Source organism: Canis lupus, chromosome 13, assembly GCF_048164855.1.
Source record: "Canis lupus baileyi chromosome 13, mCanLup2.hap1, whole genome shotgun sequence".
Lineage (NCBI taxonomy): Eukaryota > Metazoa > Chordata > Mammalia > Carnivora > Canidae > Canis > Canis lupus.
The window spans coordinates 17,113,953-17,131,521 of record NC_132850.1 but is presented as its reverse complement, the minus strand read 5'-3'; the positions used below and the strand labels follow the sequence as shown (position 1 = coordinate 17,131,521).

Sequence of the window (17,569 nt, the reverse complement as noted above, 5' to 3'; positions counted from 1 at the left end):
CCATAACTCTTCCGTTTGCCTGGTTTGCATTGTGTGGTGGTGCCATCCCCCATGGAGATGGATCCCTCACACAGGAATACGCCTGGGTGGAGAAAAATTAAATGAGTCTATCTCCCAAAGTGAAATGGAATTCTGACCTTGAAATTAATGAGATTCTGATCAGAAGGGTGGAGAAACTTCTTTATTTCAAATTGTGTTACAGAAATTGGAACCCTTGTCCCTTTTATTTGCTTAAAATATTCTTTCTTTAGAGAGTACTTTGTGTTCCTTTCTTCTCTTACACAAACATAAAACCTACGGGCTTGTCTATGAGTGTAGGATGTTTGCACACCCGCATTATTATCTAGAATTGCATTTGTGACTAATCTTTGACAAGAAACAAAGATGCAAAGTGAAGAGGAGCCTCTTTGCCTCTGATAGCCCTGGATCTGGGCTCCTTCCTCCTTTCCTTTCCTTAGGTGCCAGAGCCCCCTTCACAGGGTGGTACTGGGCAGCGTTTGTGCTTTTGATTTTGAGTTTTTGGAAGGCAGGAGAAACATTTTTCTGTAGGGAAGGGTTGAAGAGGCACTGTGACAAAGTCTGCAGCAGCTTTCTTGGCTCCTGTCATATGCCGACGTGTGTCGGAATATTTATGGTCTGTTTTATGTAAATACATATTTAAGGGCCGTTAGAAGGCCTGATTATTCCCACTAGATGCCTTTCAGGTCCTCCCTACAGAACCGTTTTGAAATAAGTAATATTTCTCAGATAATCGAGTGACAGTGTACAAGACTGCTTCCAAAGGGAGAGCTTAAGGGGCAGATGGGGCAGTGAGGGGGGTGGGGAGGCGAGAAGAGAGAGAGGATAGAAAGTGTTCAAAAGAGCAAAGTAGTAGGGATGCAGTAGCTTTTGGTCAGATGACCAAAATTAACTGTGTATATTCTAGTTTTTTATTCTGAAAATTTAAGAGTTCATTTCTGATGTGGTTGACTTATTTTTCAGTTTTCTTCATATAAATACATTTTTCTCATAAAATGTTTTTAAAAAAATCTTTTAATTAAATACAACAGTAAAACTCCTAAATAGGCACTTAGCTTAAGGGTTTTTTTGGGGGTGTGGGGGGTGGGGAGTGAGTATGGATGTGTGTATGTGTGTGTCCTTTACTTAGAGTAGAAGTTTTATGACTGAGTTTGAGGTCAATGAAAAATCAGTTTTACAATGGAAACACTGACAGTTTTTACTGTTGCAGCCACCCCCTGCTCACACACTGCATCCATATGCAGATATGTCCACATGTGAGAGCATTTGAAAGAGGGGCCTGCAGACATGGTGTAATGCACACATGTTCTCTCCTTAAATCTGGGTGCCGATAGGCAGGATGTCTTTTGTGATTAAATATGCATTTTTGCAGACCAAAATGTAGCTATTTGGGTTAAGTGTTGTCTCTCCTAGTGGATGATTTCCAGTTTGCTTGCCTGTTCATCTACCTGGCATCACAGGTGGTTCGTGAGGTAGGTGTTGGGTTCTATGGGAAAAAGAAGCCTTTACTCCACAGGACTGACTTACTTGCCCTGGAGAAAGGGAGATGTTTTGTGAGAAGCCGTTCATGGAGGATGCGTAATTCCCCAGGAAGGGAACTGAGGTAACTCCTGTTTATTGTCACTCCCTGAACTGGTCTCCAAGGCTTCTTGTCCAGGGAAATGATGCTAAAATTTATGGACCAATTACGAATGGTCCACGTGTATCTTACATATGAAGTGTCTACAGATATGTTTCCCAGGGCTTTTAAAATAAACATTTCCTCATTAAGGAAACTTTACAACAAAAGGGAAGATAAGTATTGTCTGCTGCCTTGTGCTCAAATCTATACATTTATTACCCCCTTAGCGCCCTGGCTCTTATCATGTGCATTTCCTGATTGTTCTCTGTTGGCCACCTCTATGCCCAGATTCCTGCCTGCCTGGGTGACAGAGGGAGTTTTTTTGGTTTTGGTTTTGGGGTTTTTTTGTTGTTGTTGTTGTTTTGTTTTTGGCCAGCCTGCCAGTCATTCTACTCAGTCAGCCCAAATTGGAGTTGGCTAGTATGCATGCTCACCAGAGAGCTGAGAGGAACCAGAATTGTCCCAGTTGGAGCAGTGACTGGCCCTCTGATTTACCTCAGGGATGGCAGTGGGTACTGACCCCACAGTGGCCCTGTTTCCTTGGCCCTTCCCTGTGTCAGGCAGATTCACAGGTAGGCAGCAAACTGGGTGGCTCACAGCAGTTCCTGAATGTTCTGCTTTGCTCTCATCTTTGATGTATTTGAAAAGTCATTCTTGGGCCCCTAAAGCCCTGAGTAGGAAACAGTATTTTGTACTAGGAGAATGTGTCTTTATAAAACCATGTATCGCCGAAGATCCTGCGTCCTAACAATCAGATCAGCTGAGCCCACACAGGCCCAAGGGCAGCATGGAATGAGGAGTTCCCACTACATCATGGGGGTGGCATGAAGGGGGTTACTTCCCAAGGGCTCTGGGACTGGAGCGGCCAGGGACCCTAACCTGGGCTTTTAGAAGAATTGCTCTTGAGGGGGGAAAATGTTTGGGACAGTTGTCAGGTCACCAGGCTCAACTTCTGGGTTTTAGCTGGAGCAGATGACCCTGTGAAAGGGCCAGCAGATCACCAGGGGAGATGGGTGGGATGCTTCCCTCCATACTGAACGCCCAGACCCAGCCCAGTTGCGGCTCAGCTGCCCCCCGATTCCTCCCGGAGCCCCTTCTTCTCCCTCTGGGGGTGGAGGGCAAGAACTCCTGTGATGTGGGGTTGTTTCTGGTTGTTCACTCCCAGCACAGTCATGGAGACTCCTTTTCATGCTGCCGGGTTTAATTGTCTTGTCGGGATAAAGAAATGTTTGCACAGCTAAAGTGGGGCCGGGCTGGACGGGAGCAGTCCCTGATGGCTGCAGAGCCATCTGGCCTGGCTTGGCTCGGCTCAGCGCGCCGCCCGCCGCCCGCCGCCCGCCGCCCGCCGCCCGCCGCCCGCCGCCCGGGCTCGCTCCCGCGCCCGCGCCCGCTCTCCCGGTGCTCGCTCCGCGCCGCGCTGCCTGGCCGGCGGCCGCCTCCCCGCGCGGCCGGAATGCCTAATCACCATGGTGAGAAAGCGGCCGCCGCAGCCGTCCTCCCTCCGCGCCTCGCGCCCGCCCTCCCAGCAATTGTCATGCAGAAGCGATCCGGGCTGCCGTTTCCCGCGGCCGCCAGCCAGCCCTCGCCGCTCCGGCTGCGGGGTGGCTGGTAATTGATCGCCGGGGGGGGGGGGGGGGGGGGGGGCGGGGGAGCCGGGCCCGCGGGCGCGCCCCGTCGGCTCCCTTGGAGAGGACCCGGCCCCCGCCACCGAGATGGCCTTCAAGCGGCGGCAGAAATGTCGGTGACCTCGCCGTCGCTCGGCCGGACTCGGAGGCTGCGGGAGAAGTCCGGGGGCGCGCCCCGCCTCGCCCCGCCTCGCCCCGCCCCCCGCCGCCACCTGCGGCCCGGCCCCCGGGTCCCCCGGCCGCCTGGGCGCCCCACCCCCGCCCGCCCCGCGGCCGCGCCCCCGGGTCGCGCTAGGAGCGGAGCCCTCGGTCGGCTTCCTGTGCTGCCGTCTGAGCCGCACGGGGAGTGTGGGGATGGGGTGAGGGGACAGGGGGCGAGTGTGACGGGGGGCGCGGCGGGAGGTGCAGGTGGGCGGGTGGCGGCGGGAGGAGGCGGGGGACCCCGCGCGGGCGAGGGGGGCAGGGGACGCAGGGAGGGGACGAGCGGGGGCAGGGGTAGGGCAGTGGGAGTGGGGGCGGGGGCGGGGAGTGGGGGCAGGGGGCGTGGGGGGCGTGGGGGGCAGGGGGAGTGGGGGCAGGGTGTGGAGGGCAGGGGCGCAGGAGGGGGGGCAGGGCGTGGGGGTCAAGGGAGCAGGGAGGGGGCGTGGGGGGCAGGGGTGGGAAGTGGGAGTGGGAGCAGGGCGTGGGAGGGCAGGGGGCGCAGGGAGGGGACATGGGGGGCAGGGGGCGGGGAGTGGGAGTGGGGGCAGGGTGTGGAGGGCAGGGGCGCAGGAGGGGGGGCAGGGCGTGGGGGTCAAGGGAGCAGGGAGGGGGCGTGGGGGGCAGGGGTGGGGAGTGGGAGTGGGAGCAGGGCGTGGGAGGGCAGGGGGCGGGCAGTGAGGGTGGGGGCAGGGGGCGCAGGGAGGGGACATGGGGGGCAGGGGGCGGGGAGTGCGGGTGGGGGCGTGGGGAGAACGCATGGGGGCCCTCGCATCGGGGCCCCGCATTTCCCCAGGCGCCCGAGGACTTTGCGGCTTCCCCTGTAGATTCGAAATGTGTCCCCCCCCCCCCCCCAGTCTTGCTTTGCAAATTTGTAAACCGTTCCGGGGACTGTCTCCGGAGCCCTGGCCTTGCTGAACCCGCAGGACGGCCGGTGATGTTCGGGCGAGGCGAGGTCGCAGCCAGCACAGCGGGGCTTGTTAAAAGTCCGGGCAATTTCTGGAACTCTTCCCACGGGAAGTTTTCCGGGGCTGCCTTCCGGTCAGCGGCCCCAGGTTGATTATTTGGTGGCCCTTTTTTGTTTGAAAACAAAAAACACACATTGTATCCTAATAACAAAAGTTGCTTTCCCCTCCCCATCCCCTTTCCTCATTAGACAGAAGAGGAAACTGAAAAAATAGAATTATATTTTTTATAATAGTTTTTCTTATCTTTAACCCTTGTTAACTACATCCATCTGGTTAATAAACATTAGCACACGCTGCAATGTACTCTTTGTAAATACTCGGCATTTGGAGTGACAATACATTTAATAGAGTTCTATTTTCATAATTTTTTTTATATTTTTAACTTATTAACCACTTCCATCTGGTCAGTAAATATCAGTGTACATGCTGGAGTGTACTCTTTATAAATCCTTGGGATTTGGAGTGATGATACGTTTTAAGTGTAAAATCCACATGATTTAACATGAAAATTACAATAATTTTTGAATTTGAATATTTTCTCCCAACAGTTTAACAGCACTTCTCAATGCTATTTTAGCCCTCTTAAAGACAGATGAGTTGCAGACTTGAGGATAACTTATTGCTGTATAGCAGCTAACATGCCTTCACATTTAAAAAAAATACCATTTAAATGGTGGCATTTGTGGTTGAACAGAACCTAAAAGTGTGTGCTGTGGGTGGGAATTTGTAAATATCCCTTTCTTTGGACAAGGAGGAGAATTTTCTGCAAAAGAACTTTCACCTACTTAGTCTCTCTCTTATGCCTTTTCCAGGAAAAGATCCTGATTTGGGACCATGGGCTTAGGCCTAGAGAAATGATAGGCTGTGGTATGAATCAGTAAACCTCATAGATGCAAAGTAAACAGGAGAAATTCATTCCCTTCCGTTTTTACCCAATGGATTAGGTTTTTCTATAATCTTTTTTTTTTTTTTTAATTTTTATTTATTTATTTATGATAGGCACACAGTGAGAGAGAGAGAGGCAGAGACACAGGCAGAGGGAGAAGCAGGCTCCATGCACCGGGAGCCCAACGTGGGCCTCGATCCCGGGTCTCCAGGATCGCACCCTGGGCCAAAGGCAGGCGCTAAACCGCTGCGCCACCCAGGGATCCCAGGTTTTTCTATAATTTTAATCACAGTTTAGTTTTAGTGCTAAAAAAATTTTTTTTCTGGCATTGGTGCCAATCACGCCAAAGGGTTCAGTAAGTGTTAGTTGAGTACTGAATAAATTAATGGTGTGAGGGTAATCTAATTTTTTCTCTTAAGTTTTCATCAGTTTGCCACCACTCAGCATTGCACTGGATAATATCAGACTATGCTATCCCAAAGGTGTAGAATTTTGAGGGAAAAAAAAAGAATTTATTTTTGCCTTGAGGTTTAATAATGATAAAAGTAGGTAGGGAGTTTTTCAAGAAACATGTGAAATTGCCTTTCTCAAATACAGACTTACTGTGTTGATTATTTTGGGGTGCCAAAAGGATATTTCATAGCTTAAAAAACAATTTAAAATTTGCTTTTCTCACCTAACAACACTCTAGAAACCTAAGATCAGAGGCTATCCCCTTCCCAAATGTTTTCTCACAGCATTACATCCCCTATCATGGAGTCCACAAATGCTGATCCGCTTTTGATGTGTATTTTAAAAAAAACAAGTTCCTACCCAGGTCCTGGTTGAAGCTGGAAACAGACAAGTGATGTGGGGGTTTTGTAGACACATATAACCATCTGGCAATTCAGACATTTGACCGTCAATTTTCTCTGTGGAATGTGTTCTGATTGAAGATGACCTAGAGGAAATGAAAGTTGTGTTTTGGGGGGAAAGACATGGTGCTGCATCTAGTACATTCTGTCCGGGAGACATGGAGCTTTAGGGAGGTCCAGAGCTGGATGTGTGAAGAAGGAACCTTTTGGTACAGTCTCATGAGAAATCAAGCCCAGTAAGCCTGAGTGTGACTCACCAGATGAGGGTTGTCTTTTTCCACTGAAATTCATTTGCAGGCTGAGACTTATGGCTTTGCATCCATCTTAGAGCAGCAGACAGTGAGAAGCTGTAGGGAGGGGGCAAGGGCCAGCCCTGGAGAGACCTTTGCTTTATTTTCAGGTATATGATTCCCATTTAGGTGCCAGCTAAGCCTATAGTGCTGTCGTTTGGCCTTGCTTTTTGGGGTGTGATTTATACCAAGTCAGAGTGGCCTAACAGAATAAATACCTGTGAGAGGAATAAATGTTGCATTTGCCCCCTTGAGCCTCAACTTGAAGATGTTTCAGATCAAAGGTGGGGAGACCATAGTAACCTAGGAGTTATGAGTTCAGCCTCTGGAGTAAGATCCTGACCCTTTAGCTTACTTACTCTGTGACCCTAGGCAGATTACTTGACCTCCCTGGGCCTCGGTATTCTCAACTGTAAAATGGGAGTTATACAACAACCTTCAAGGGCTGTTGTGAAGGATTGAATGAGATTAAGTACACAGATAATGCTTAGAACAGTTCCCCATACATACTAAGCATTCAAGGCATAATGATTTACTTCAAGGATAATCTGGTGGTATAATCTTCATTGTCAGAAGCACCCATTTAGCCAAACACATTAACAACTAGCATGTATGTAGGATCCTTTCACATATCTGTGCCTTATGGCAATGTGGCAAAAGAGAGAGAGAAAGTCACAGAGTCCTTTTCTGTGACAGCCAGCTGCTTCACCTCCCTTCATTATTACCCATCCACCAGGATTAGCCCTGGTGGCCCTCTGACCTCTTTCTCCTCTGTTTTATTTAGAAGCAAGGCAATATTTAAAGAAAAACCAAGTCTGAGTCTGGAAGAGGCTTGACCAGGGTTAGGTGTCTAGGCAGTGGCCCAGGTCAGAGAGGCCAGATCTCATCATATTTTCTGATTCTGGAACTTTGTATTATCAGATGGCATTTGAAATAAATGGACCATTAGTATTTGTGGTAGAGATTTGAGCTCTACATAATCAGGTTTTCTGTAATGGTATTTGACTGTATTAGAATTCCAAGTCCCCGAGTTTCCAGGGTGTCCCTAGATTTTAAGTTATATAGGCACTTTTACCCTCTTGCCTGTGTGAGAGAAATCTGTGAACCTTCCCCCATCTGTGTGTGTCACAGCCTCAGAGCATGATGGATTGTCTCTGCTTGGGGGAGGCTTAGGACGGGGCTTGAAGGGGCCTTGTAGGTCAGGAGAGAAATACAGCAGCAGGACTGAGCTGGGAGAGCTGCTGGGGAGGGATTAGCAGGGGAAGGGGAGGGCAGGGTTGGGCGGGGATAGGCCTCTTCCATGGTGTCTGTGTGCATTTTCTAGGAGTAAAAGAGGGCTGTCCATTACCCTGAGTGCACAAATAAACTCAGTGTTTTCTTCTTTGTAGAAAGAAAGCCCCGTGGGGCTTGGGAGTATCAGAGAATGATTCTGCATATCAGTGGGAGAGGTGGGGAGTAGGGGGATGGGAGTGGGCAAGCCTGACCTTCTGCCTAAGGTCTTTGGATTTGAGTCTATTAAATATAGTGGTTCGTATTTGAAAAGTCTCCTGTTCACATAGGAATGTAGCATAAATAGCCATTGGAAGCCAACTGAGGCTGACCCCTCAATCCTTACTGGTTCCTACATGGCTTTGTTGCCAAGAAGGGGTTCACGTCACTGTTGGTGCTGTGTTGTGTCCCTACACAAAGGTGGACCGGGGGTAGGAAGGGAAATGCTCACCATTCTGAATTTTGAATTGTTAAAGAAGGAGGAAAGTCTGAGATCTAGGCCCAAATGCCAAAGTCATTGGAAGGAAGGAATTCCAGAAAAGAGTTCTGAGTTGGACCCAAGAGGTGGATGGAGAAGTAGAGGCAGTAGCTCATGGTAGGGTAAGGAATCAGCAGGACTGCAGTTAGGGCCTAGGCTTTCGACTTCCTTCCTGAGCAGTAAAATTAAAAAAAAAAAAAAATCCTTAGAACAACAAAAGTCTGGACGCATGGGCTTCCTTCCTGACAGGCCAACCTGGTGGGGGCTTCATTCAGCCTGAGCAGCAGTCAAGGCTGATTTACTGGTAAGAGATCCCAGACAGACGTTTAGGCTTAACCCTTTCCTAACTGCAGAGATGACTTATTGCCAAGGCTGCCCTCTTCTTCCAACTTCCCATCATGGGTGTGAGTTAGCTTCTTACTGCCATTTGTTCTTTATTTAAAGAGGGTACCTGCTGCTGAAGGGCTTCATACCCTCTTCATGAGAAAGAAAGCTGAGTCTACGAAAAGTTGAATGACTTGAAAGAGATCTCAGCATCCAGTCTGTGACAGGGCTGGCATTGTGGCTTATGGCCGGCCGATTTAACTCTCAGGCTCTTGGTGACGTTATATTGACTTTGGAGCATTATATCCATCCTTGGTCATGGGAAGTGCCTCCTGGAGTCTGTATCGGGTGATGCTGTGAGCCTCAGCTCTGCCTCCATACAGTACTGGCACCACAGAAGGACTGGTGCTGCTTGTCTTAGGTGTTTATTGGCGTATTATGGATAAAACTGGCAGAGTACATGAGGCATGATTCAGTTTCCATCTTGCTAGTATGATGCACTCATTAATTCATTTAATTATTCAATCAGTATTTACTAAGTAGCCGCATTGTTCCAGGTGCTTTGCTAAGTGCTGGGGACATAACCATGAGTGGAACATAGTCCCGGCTTTACTAGAATTTAAAGTTTAGCAAGCAATTGCAGGAAGTTGTGAAAAGTCCTATAAGAGAAGTATAAAATGCCATGGGATTAGAAACTGGAGCACCTAATCTTGTCTATGAGTGCAGATAACTTTCTGGAACCTAGTGACCTTTAAACTGGTATCTGGAAATCAAAAAGGAATTACTTATTCAAAGGGGCTAGGTGTGGCAGTTTGCCTTTCTGGACAAAGTATAGCATCTGAGAGAGGAAGAAGAACTTCAGAGCTGCCAAGGATTGCTCATGATAAAGTAAAAATAGAATTTCTGTCTGCCAGGACCTGAGACATGACCTCAGATCATGCTACGGCCAGGTGTTCTTGAGAACATTCGTTTGGTGCTTATATGGTTCAGAAGCCAAATATCCTATAGGGTTTTGCTTTTGAAGTAACCTTCTTTCGTTTTGTCCGTTTGTTTTGTTGAAGTATAATTAACTAAAGTAGTAGATGTAGTAGCTAATTAACATACAGTAGTAGCAGGCATTAGTTTCAGGCATACAATATAGTAATTCAACAATTCTATACATTACTCAGTGCAGTGCTCATCAAGATGTGTTCTCTTAATTCCCTTCACCTATTTCACCCATCCTTCCCCACTCACTTCCCCTCTGGTAACCACCTGTTTATTCTCTGTATTTAAGAGTCTGGGTTTTTTTGTCTTTTGTTTTGTTTATTAAACTCGGCATATGATTGAAATAGTAGGGTATTCAGCATATGATTGAAATAGTAGGGTATTTGTCTTTCTCTCACTGACTTAATTATAATTACTGAATTATACCTTCTAGGTCCCTCCATGTTGTTGAAAATGGCAAGATCCCATTCTTTTTTATGGCTGTGTTATAGTCTATAGTATATATATAACCACAACTTCTTTGCCAATGCATCTATAGATGTACACTAGGGTTGCTTTCATATCTTGGCTATTGTAAATAATGCTGCAATCAACATAGGGGCGCATATATCTTTTCAAAATAGTGTTTTCATTTTCTTTGGGTAGATACCCACTAGTGGAATTCCTGGATCATAGGGTAATTCTAGTTTTAAATTTTTTTTGAGAATACTCCATCTTGTTTTTCACAGTGGCTGCACCAATTCATATTCCCACCAACAGTGCACTTTCCTTCCACATCCTCCCCAACACTCGTTATTTTTTGTGTTTTTGAGTCTAGCCATTCTGACAGATATAAGGTAATATATCTCACCATAGTTTTGGTTTGCATTTCCCTGATAATTAGTGGTGTTGAGCATCTTACCATGTGTCTGTTGGCCATCTCTATGTCCACTTTGGAAAATTTTCTTTCTTTTTTTTTGGAAAAATTTCTGTTCAGGTCCCCTGCCCATTTTTAATTGGATTATCTGTGGGGTTTTTTTTTTTTTTTTTTTGTATTGAGTTGTATAAATTCTTTATACACTTTGGATACTAACCCCTTATCAGATATATCACTTGCATATATCGCCTCCCATTCAGAGGGTCATCTTTCGCTATGCAAAACAAAAACAATACAAAACAAAATAACTTTCTAAACACAAGCCACTATAAAATACTTTCTAATGACATATGATATCTTAAGACCCATGAGCACCCAGAACCATGGTTGGTACAAAGTACTCAGGAAATATTTATTGAATATAAAAGACCATTACCCTGATGATGTTTAGGGGGGTAGGTCAGGAGCTCTGGCCTTTTTACTCAAGTTCATGCTCAGCTCTATACTTTGCTTGCACAGAGACCCAATAGGTCTCAAGATCTGTAGTTAAACTACCCTGACCGTTAAACTAAGCCACACAGCACCCAGGATTCTTGGCAGGATTTCTTGGCAAAGTTTCCTATGGGAGGTGCTTTGCTCAGGCATGACTTTCATGAGGGAGGTTAGACTTTTAGTGCCAAGACTATTGAAGAAGGAAAAAAAGAAGGCAAGGAAACCGTTGTTCCAGGCTGGCACATGTAGGCATACTAAAAACAGTTCACTCCAGCCAGGGCTTCGCACGCTGCCATCCCTCTTGTGGTTTTCCTTCCCCTGGCCTCTTATCGTGGTCATCACTCAACATCCACAGCGTTTCCTGTAGAGAGCAGTGCTAGGGGCTGTTTGCAGAGGAGTCAAAAAAGTAGATGATACTTCCTCTTCTTGAGGGCCTTATGGTTAAGGTGAGTGGATGGGATATATATATGAAAAAGAAATAATAGCATAAAATAACAGACAACAATGGCTCTGGGATTTCAAGAAGAGTCATTCCCAATGCTAGGTTTCTTAAAATGTGATCTTAGGACCACCAGCTTCCCCTACCACCTGTGAGGGAGGAGGGAGTGGTTTGGGGGTGAGGAGGGGAATATTGAATGCAGATTCCCAGGGCCCTCTCCAGACCAGCTAATCAGAATCACAGGGAATGTGACCTGGAAATCTGTACATTTAGCAAGCAGGGGATTCTTAGACTCCTTCAAGTGTGTCTTACCCTCCCCCCTTCCCCCAGAGTAAGAGTCTCAGAGGGAAGCTTTCACCAAGGAGTACACAGCTTTGGAGGAAGGGGAGTCAGCATAGGCGAGTAGAGAGGAAGAGGCTGGGATTCCACCCAGAAGCCCGGGATGGCAAGAGTGAAGATGAAGTCTCCGCTTAAGACAGTATCTTTCTTCTCTAGTCTCCTGTTATGGGTAGGATCTGCCCAACTGCTTCTAGTTGCCCCCTTGGCCTTTGCTCCTCCTCGGGTTGTTTCCCCTTTTCTCCCTTATTGCTGACCGGCTGATTGTACATGCTCAGACCGCCCCTTTCTTGGTGCAATATTGTAGCTGTAAGGTGGCCCAGTGGAGGGGCTCACGGTGCTTAGCCAGATGTGAGGGAGCCAGTGCGCGCTTTGGTGCTTCTTGGGCTCCAGCCAGCTTGGCTTTCTCACTGCTGTTACTGCCGAGTTGGGGCTGGAGAGGGTTTTTGCCAGCCTCCTCTCTCCTCTTCCCCAGCCCTTAAGCTTTCTTCTTATGCTAAAATGCTCATTTGTAAAGAAATAAGAGTGGCGGGTTGGAGAGTTAGAGGAATCTCTCTGAGGCTGAATTAGTCAACACCTGCAGATTGGCTCTCTGCTTCAAGCTTTAACCCTGCTGGGGACAGCTGCCAGTGGATAGAAAGTTAAATGAACCATGAGTAGGGGCTGGGGCTGAGGTTCAGGTGGTTCAGGCACCTGTACACACGAGTGGATACTCTCATCAGTTTTGGTCATGGACTTGGGAGTGGCGTCCTTTTCCCAACATACTCCTTTTAAACTATTCATCACATTGTAATCATTTGCCTAATTGTCCCTCCTCCGTCAGCTTGAGTCTGTCTCCTTATGTGACTCTACCCAGTGTTTCTCCTCGTGTAGCACCTGGCTCAATAAATATTTGTTGTGAGAATAAGTGAACCCAGGGTCACTGTTTCCTCGACCGAGTTATGCTGAGTGTTGCCAGCTGGCTCTACCCACTCTGACATAGTCTGAAGGACCACACAGAATCCACCACAGGGCTGGGCACCCCTTGGCACATTTACAAGTGGGAAGTGATGACTACAAATAGAAGCTTTGGAAACAGCTCAGCGACAGGGCGAAAGGACAAAGCCAGAGGCTCCAGCTTCTCATTTCCAAGCTGTGTACCTTTGGGTATGTCACTGTCTCTCTGAGCCCCAGTGCCTCATATATAAAATGAAAGGTGGCAAACAATCCCTGCCCTACTTTACAGGGTTGTTGAATCAGGAAAGGTAACACAGATGTGTTTTGTCATCCAAAAGTTACCGTATAAATGGCACACAAACACCGAGAGCACGGATAACGCATTCACTGTATAATGTATTCATCCCCTTCGGAGAGCATCTGTCTAAGGAGCAGCATGGTCTTGGGGGGCGGAGGGGTGGGGGGTAAAGCAGTTTATGAAATACCTGAATGTTCAACCTAGAGGGAGCCCTCCTACCTGCAGTTGCATCCTTGCTGCTGGACTCCAGAAGAGAGGCTGCGTTCCCTGCCACCGGCTGAAGCATTATTTTCCTCGGTGGTTTGGGACAAAAGTTTTGTAGACTCTTTGTGGATGTAGGTTGGCAGGCCACTCTCCGTACAGATCTGTGACATCAGAGCTGAAATATTATTTTGCTGGATTCCCACTGAAATGAATTCATCTTCTGCCTTTCTTCTCAGCAAAGTTCAGAGCACCTTTCTTTTTCAATTCCCAGGGCCCGTGACTCTCTCTTCCTACTTTGGGGAGGGAAATATTTTGACTTAGAAGGTCTTAGCCTAAGGAATGAGGGGCAGAAGAGAGGTGAAGAGGGCTTTCTGTCCTCGAGACCTTGCCTAGGCTGCAAGAATAGCCACTCTCTACAGGCGAGTATGACAAGATGAAGAGGGCCATCAGATTTGGAAGGATTTGGAAGGACTTGCCCTGCAGGCGAGATCTTTAGAAGTCAGAGCTTGAGCCAGGAGGATTGGAAAGAGCAAGCATTTGAAAAAGGCTTTACTTGTGCGGTAAACTTCATTGTGTGATTATTTAATAGACCATTAACAAGCAGATTCATTAACAAGATCTTAATTAACAAGTTCCAGGGTTATTCCTCCAACTTCCCAGGGGAACTGTTCTCCTCCTATTTAGTCCCAGAGACTTCCTATCCTCCTTAAACTAACCATTCCAGACGCATTTAAATTCGGTCTTTTTATTGCAAGAGAAATGACTGCGGGCAAAGGCAGGCACCGAGCACTACTCCTAATAAGAAAAGCTAACACCTTTTGAGTGCTTTCCACGAGTCAGACACTGTTCTGAGTCCTTTACAAGTAATTGTGTATTTAGTCCTCATAAAATCCCTCCAGGAGCAGGGTTGTTACCATGTCCATTTCACAGATGAGGAAACTGAGGCCCAGAGCATTTAAGTGGTGTACCCACTGTCGGAAAAGCTAGGGCTAGCAGAGAGGAGATTCAGATGCAGGCAGCTCTAGAGCCTATGGGAAGGTGGAAAACCCCAAAAGAGGGAAGTCGTGAGGTAGTAAGAATAGGACTTGTGTCTGTTCACAGCGTGCCAGATGCTTCTCGGCACCTCGTGTCTGTATGCCAGGCTGTGTCCACACTGGGAGAAATTGTGGGAGCCCTTCACAGTGAGGCAGCCCCAAGGCACAGTCTCTTTTAGCCCACTCACAGTCCTTGGTCACCCTGCCTGTGCTGTGAGTTCCTTGAGGTAGGGACTGTGTCTTACTCCTCTCTGATCTCAGTCTCTAACGTGTTGCCTGGAACTTACTAGTTGTGATCTAAAACAAAACCCAGTCTGTGTTGATGGGAGAGGGGGCAGATGGCTTAGCATCTGCTGACTCCTCATGCTGTTTGTGGTGCAGAGCCCGCCTGTGTGGTACCCTGCACTTCACAGAGCAGTGCAGGGAGAGCTAGCTCTGAGATGGATGCTTCTAGTCTTTCTGTGCCTCAGTTTTCTCAGGATAAAGCGGGACTAACACTAATACCAGTCCCTAGGGGTGTTATAAGGGTTAAAAGGGGTTAATATAAGATGCAAATAAAGTGTCAAGAATAGTTCCTGGCCCCAAGTAGGCCTTAAACACATGTTAGATTTAATAATCTCTATTACAAGGGCTCAAGCACAGTTTTGAAGTCTCTTGAACAAGGCTCTTCCCCACCAGCCTCTATTCTTTTTTTTCTTTCAAAATTTTTTTTCTTTCAAATTTTTATTTAAATTCTAGTTAGTCCCAGTTTCTTTCTTTCTTTTTTTTGTTTTTGTTTTTGTTTTTGTTTTCTTAAAGATTTTATTTATTTATTCATGAGAGACACACACAGAGAGAGACAGAGACACAGGCAGAGGGAGAAGCAGGCTCCATGCAGGGAACCCGATGTGGGACTCAATCCTGGAACTCCAGGATCAGGCCCTGGGCTGAAGGCAGCGCTAAACCGCCGAGCCACTGGGCTGCCCTAGTCCCAGTTTCTATTCCTGATTACATCATAGGGGCAGTGACTGGTGAGTCCTGATCTCTTAGGGGTTTGTGACAGTTCTTTCGATAGCTGAAAAAAATTCCCAATTGACATTAAGGAACTGGTACCTATGATGTTGTCTTTCCTTCTTGGCTCCAGTTAAATGGGGGCTGGAGCAAGAATGACTACAGCTCACCTCAATGATCGCCCCTTGTAACTACCCTAAATGGCACAGGGTAGAAATAACCAGAATTCCACACTACACTCCTACTTGGGGAAGGACAGGGAGCCATCAGGACTTTATCTGGGAATAAAGCGTTTGGTTAGTCTTGTTCTTGGCCTCTTCCTTGCCAGCCTTTCAGAGAGCAAGCTTGTGGACTCTGGCAGCTATACTTGGGAGAAGATAAGGAAGTGTCAGAGTGCCTGAAATCATTGGGAAAATTGACCTAGGAAGGAACTGTCGCAGGTTGCTTTATTTTGCTTGCTCTCTGATTACTTATGTGGAGCTTACATGAAGCCATGTTTTCCTCTTTATCGGAAGAAAACAATTACTTCTCTATTCAGATTCTCATCCCATTTGTACATTCTGTAAATACCCATCTCCTCAGTCTCAACTTGAAGACTCACAAGAGCACCTGTTCTCATGCTGGCTACTTTTGCTCCCATTCCTGCCCTATCATCTCTCATTAATGATAGATGCCCATAAATCCCCAAACTGGCCTCCCTCTTCCCAACTTAGCATCTTTGTGTTCTTTCTAAGTAGCTCGGCCATAATATCACTTTCTTTAGCAGCATTCTAACTTCTAAGAAGCTTAATAGGCAAGGAGATTGTAGGGTCTTTGACTTTTCTCTGAGCTTTAGCCCTAAGTGGTTTATTCTATTAAGCTGATTCTTGGTGGTGGATAGAGCTTTGCTGCATAAGAAGTTGGATGGGGGGGGGGGGGGTGTTGCAGTTTTAGGAATAGGATACTTTCACTCCCTCTTCCACTGTTCCCCACCCTCAAACCCATTCCTGCACTAGGATCCTGTTTTCAGAGCTCAGGAATGAAAGGGGTGGTGACGGAGCCAAAGTAAAGAACTTTTCTTTGAGGACTTAAGAAGTTGGCTTTTTTTTTTTTTTCTTTTTGAGCTGTGCTTTGCCTCTTACCTCTATCCTTCCTGCCCATTTGTTCCTCTTCTTCAATCAGCCACTTTGGGATTTTTCCTTTTTTTCCTTCCACCCTTTGCCTCCTCTCTAATTCTAGCTACAAAAAAGGGAGCAATGACTAAAAATTATGAACTGTTGATTCAAAGAGAGGAAATCCAGGTGTGGAATGTAGAAAAAGAATAACAGATTCGATTCTAACAAAGGAAACAATGCAGAATTCTTCTCAATGTTCTTTTTCTTTAGAGTTACACCAAGATGAATTTATGCCTTCTGATATTTTGGCCCAGATTAAAGATCTTCAGATTTCCCTATTAACATTCTCTCTTGGTTCAGAAGGGCCAGCAGGTTGGGAGAGCAGGGCAGGGGAAGAGTGTTTTTTGTTAAACCATCTTGAGCTGCAGGAAAACTATAAAGGAAATTTGTGAGCAGGAAAACCAAGGTTGCTGGAGAAGTGAGGAAAGGAAATCAAGAGTGTAAGTGTAGAAAAAAAAGTACAGCGAGACAGGTGAAGGGGGGTTTAAGAGGTACAGACATCTAGTTATAAAATAAGTCAGGAAGCTAAAAAGAGAAACATAGGGAATATAGTCAATAATATTGTAATAAGCTTATATGGTGACGGGGATGACTGCATTTATCATGGTGAACCTTGTGTCATGTAGAGAGTTGTTGAATCACTATGTTGTACATCTGAAACTAATGTAATATTGTATGTCAACACTACTTCAATAATAACATTTTTTTAAGAAAAGTACAGGACAGTCTCAGAGAGGGCAGGAAGAAAACCAAAAGTGATCAGAAAGCTAAAAAGAAGGAGAGAATGCTTGAAGATGGCTGTGGGAAGATGATGGAACATTGGAAACATTTAAGGAAATTACGAACCATTTGTTTCATAACATACCCCTTGTTGGTGAAGCTGTGGGGACACCAGGCCCTGTATGCATAGGTGGGAATGTAAAGTGGCCTAGTCTCTTTGTTTTGTTTTTTTTTTTATTTATTTTTATTTATTTATTTATGATAGTCACACAGAGAGAGAGAGAGAGAGGCAGAGACATAGGCAGAGGGAGAAGCAGGCTCCATGTACCGGGAGCCCGATGTGGGATTTGATCCCTGGTCTCCAGGATTGCGCCCTGGGCCAAAGGCAGGCGCTAAACCGCTGCGCCACCCAGGGATCCCGGCCTAGTCTCTTTGGAAGGCAATTTGGCAATATCTATGAAAATTTTAAATGCAAAAAAAAAAATTTTTTTAATGCAAATATCCTTTGATGCAGTTCAACTGTAGGAAGATGTATGTACTTTATAATATTGTTAGTAATTTGAAAACCCCCTAAATGTACATTGATAGGGAA

General features: G+C 46.5%; 1 protein-coding gene and 1 long non-coding RNA gene across 8 annotated transcripts in view; one reads left to right on the top strand and one right to left on the bottom strand.

Annotated features, from left to right (window-relative positions):
- Positions 1-17,569, top strand: part of RNF220 (ring finger protein 220) — a 234,794-nt gene that overhangs the window by 9,151 nt on the left and 208,074 nt on the right. The window lies entirely within an intron of this gene.
- On the bottom strand, positions 4,329-16,406 carry LOC140602665 (uncharacterized). Of its 3 annotated transcripts, none has more exons than XR_012005571.1 (4): positions 16,225-16,406; positions 13,095-13,369; positions 6,130-6,256; positions 4,329-4,535 (listed from the first exon to the last, which is right to left on the bottom strand). It is a non-coding gene; the product is annotated as an uncharacterized lncRNA (long non-coding RNA). The 3 variants fall into 3 exon arrangements; XR_012005569.1 differs by having other exon boundaries at positions 13,095-13,240; XR_012005570.1 differs by lacking the exons at positions 4,329-4,535; positions 6,130-6,256 and adding an exon at positions 10,778-11,300 and having other exon boundaries at positions 13,095-13,240.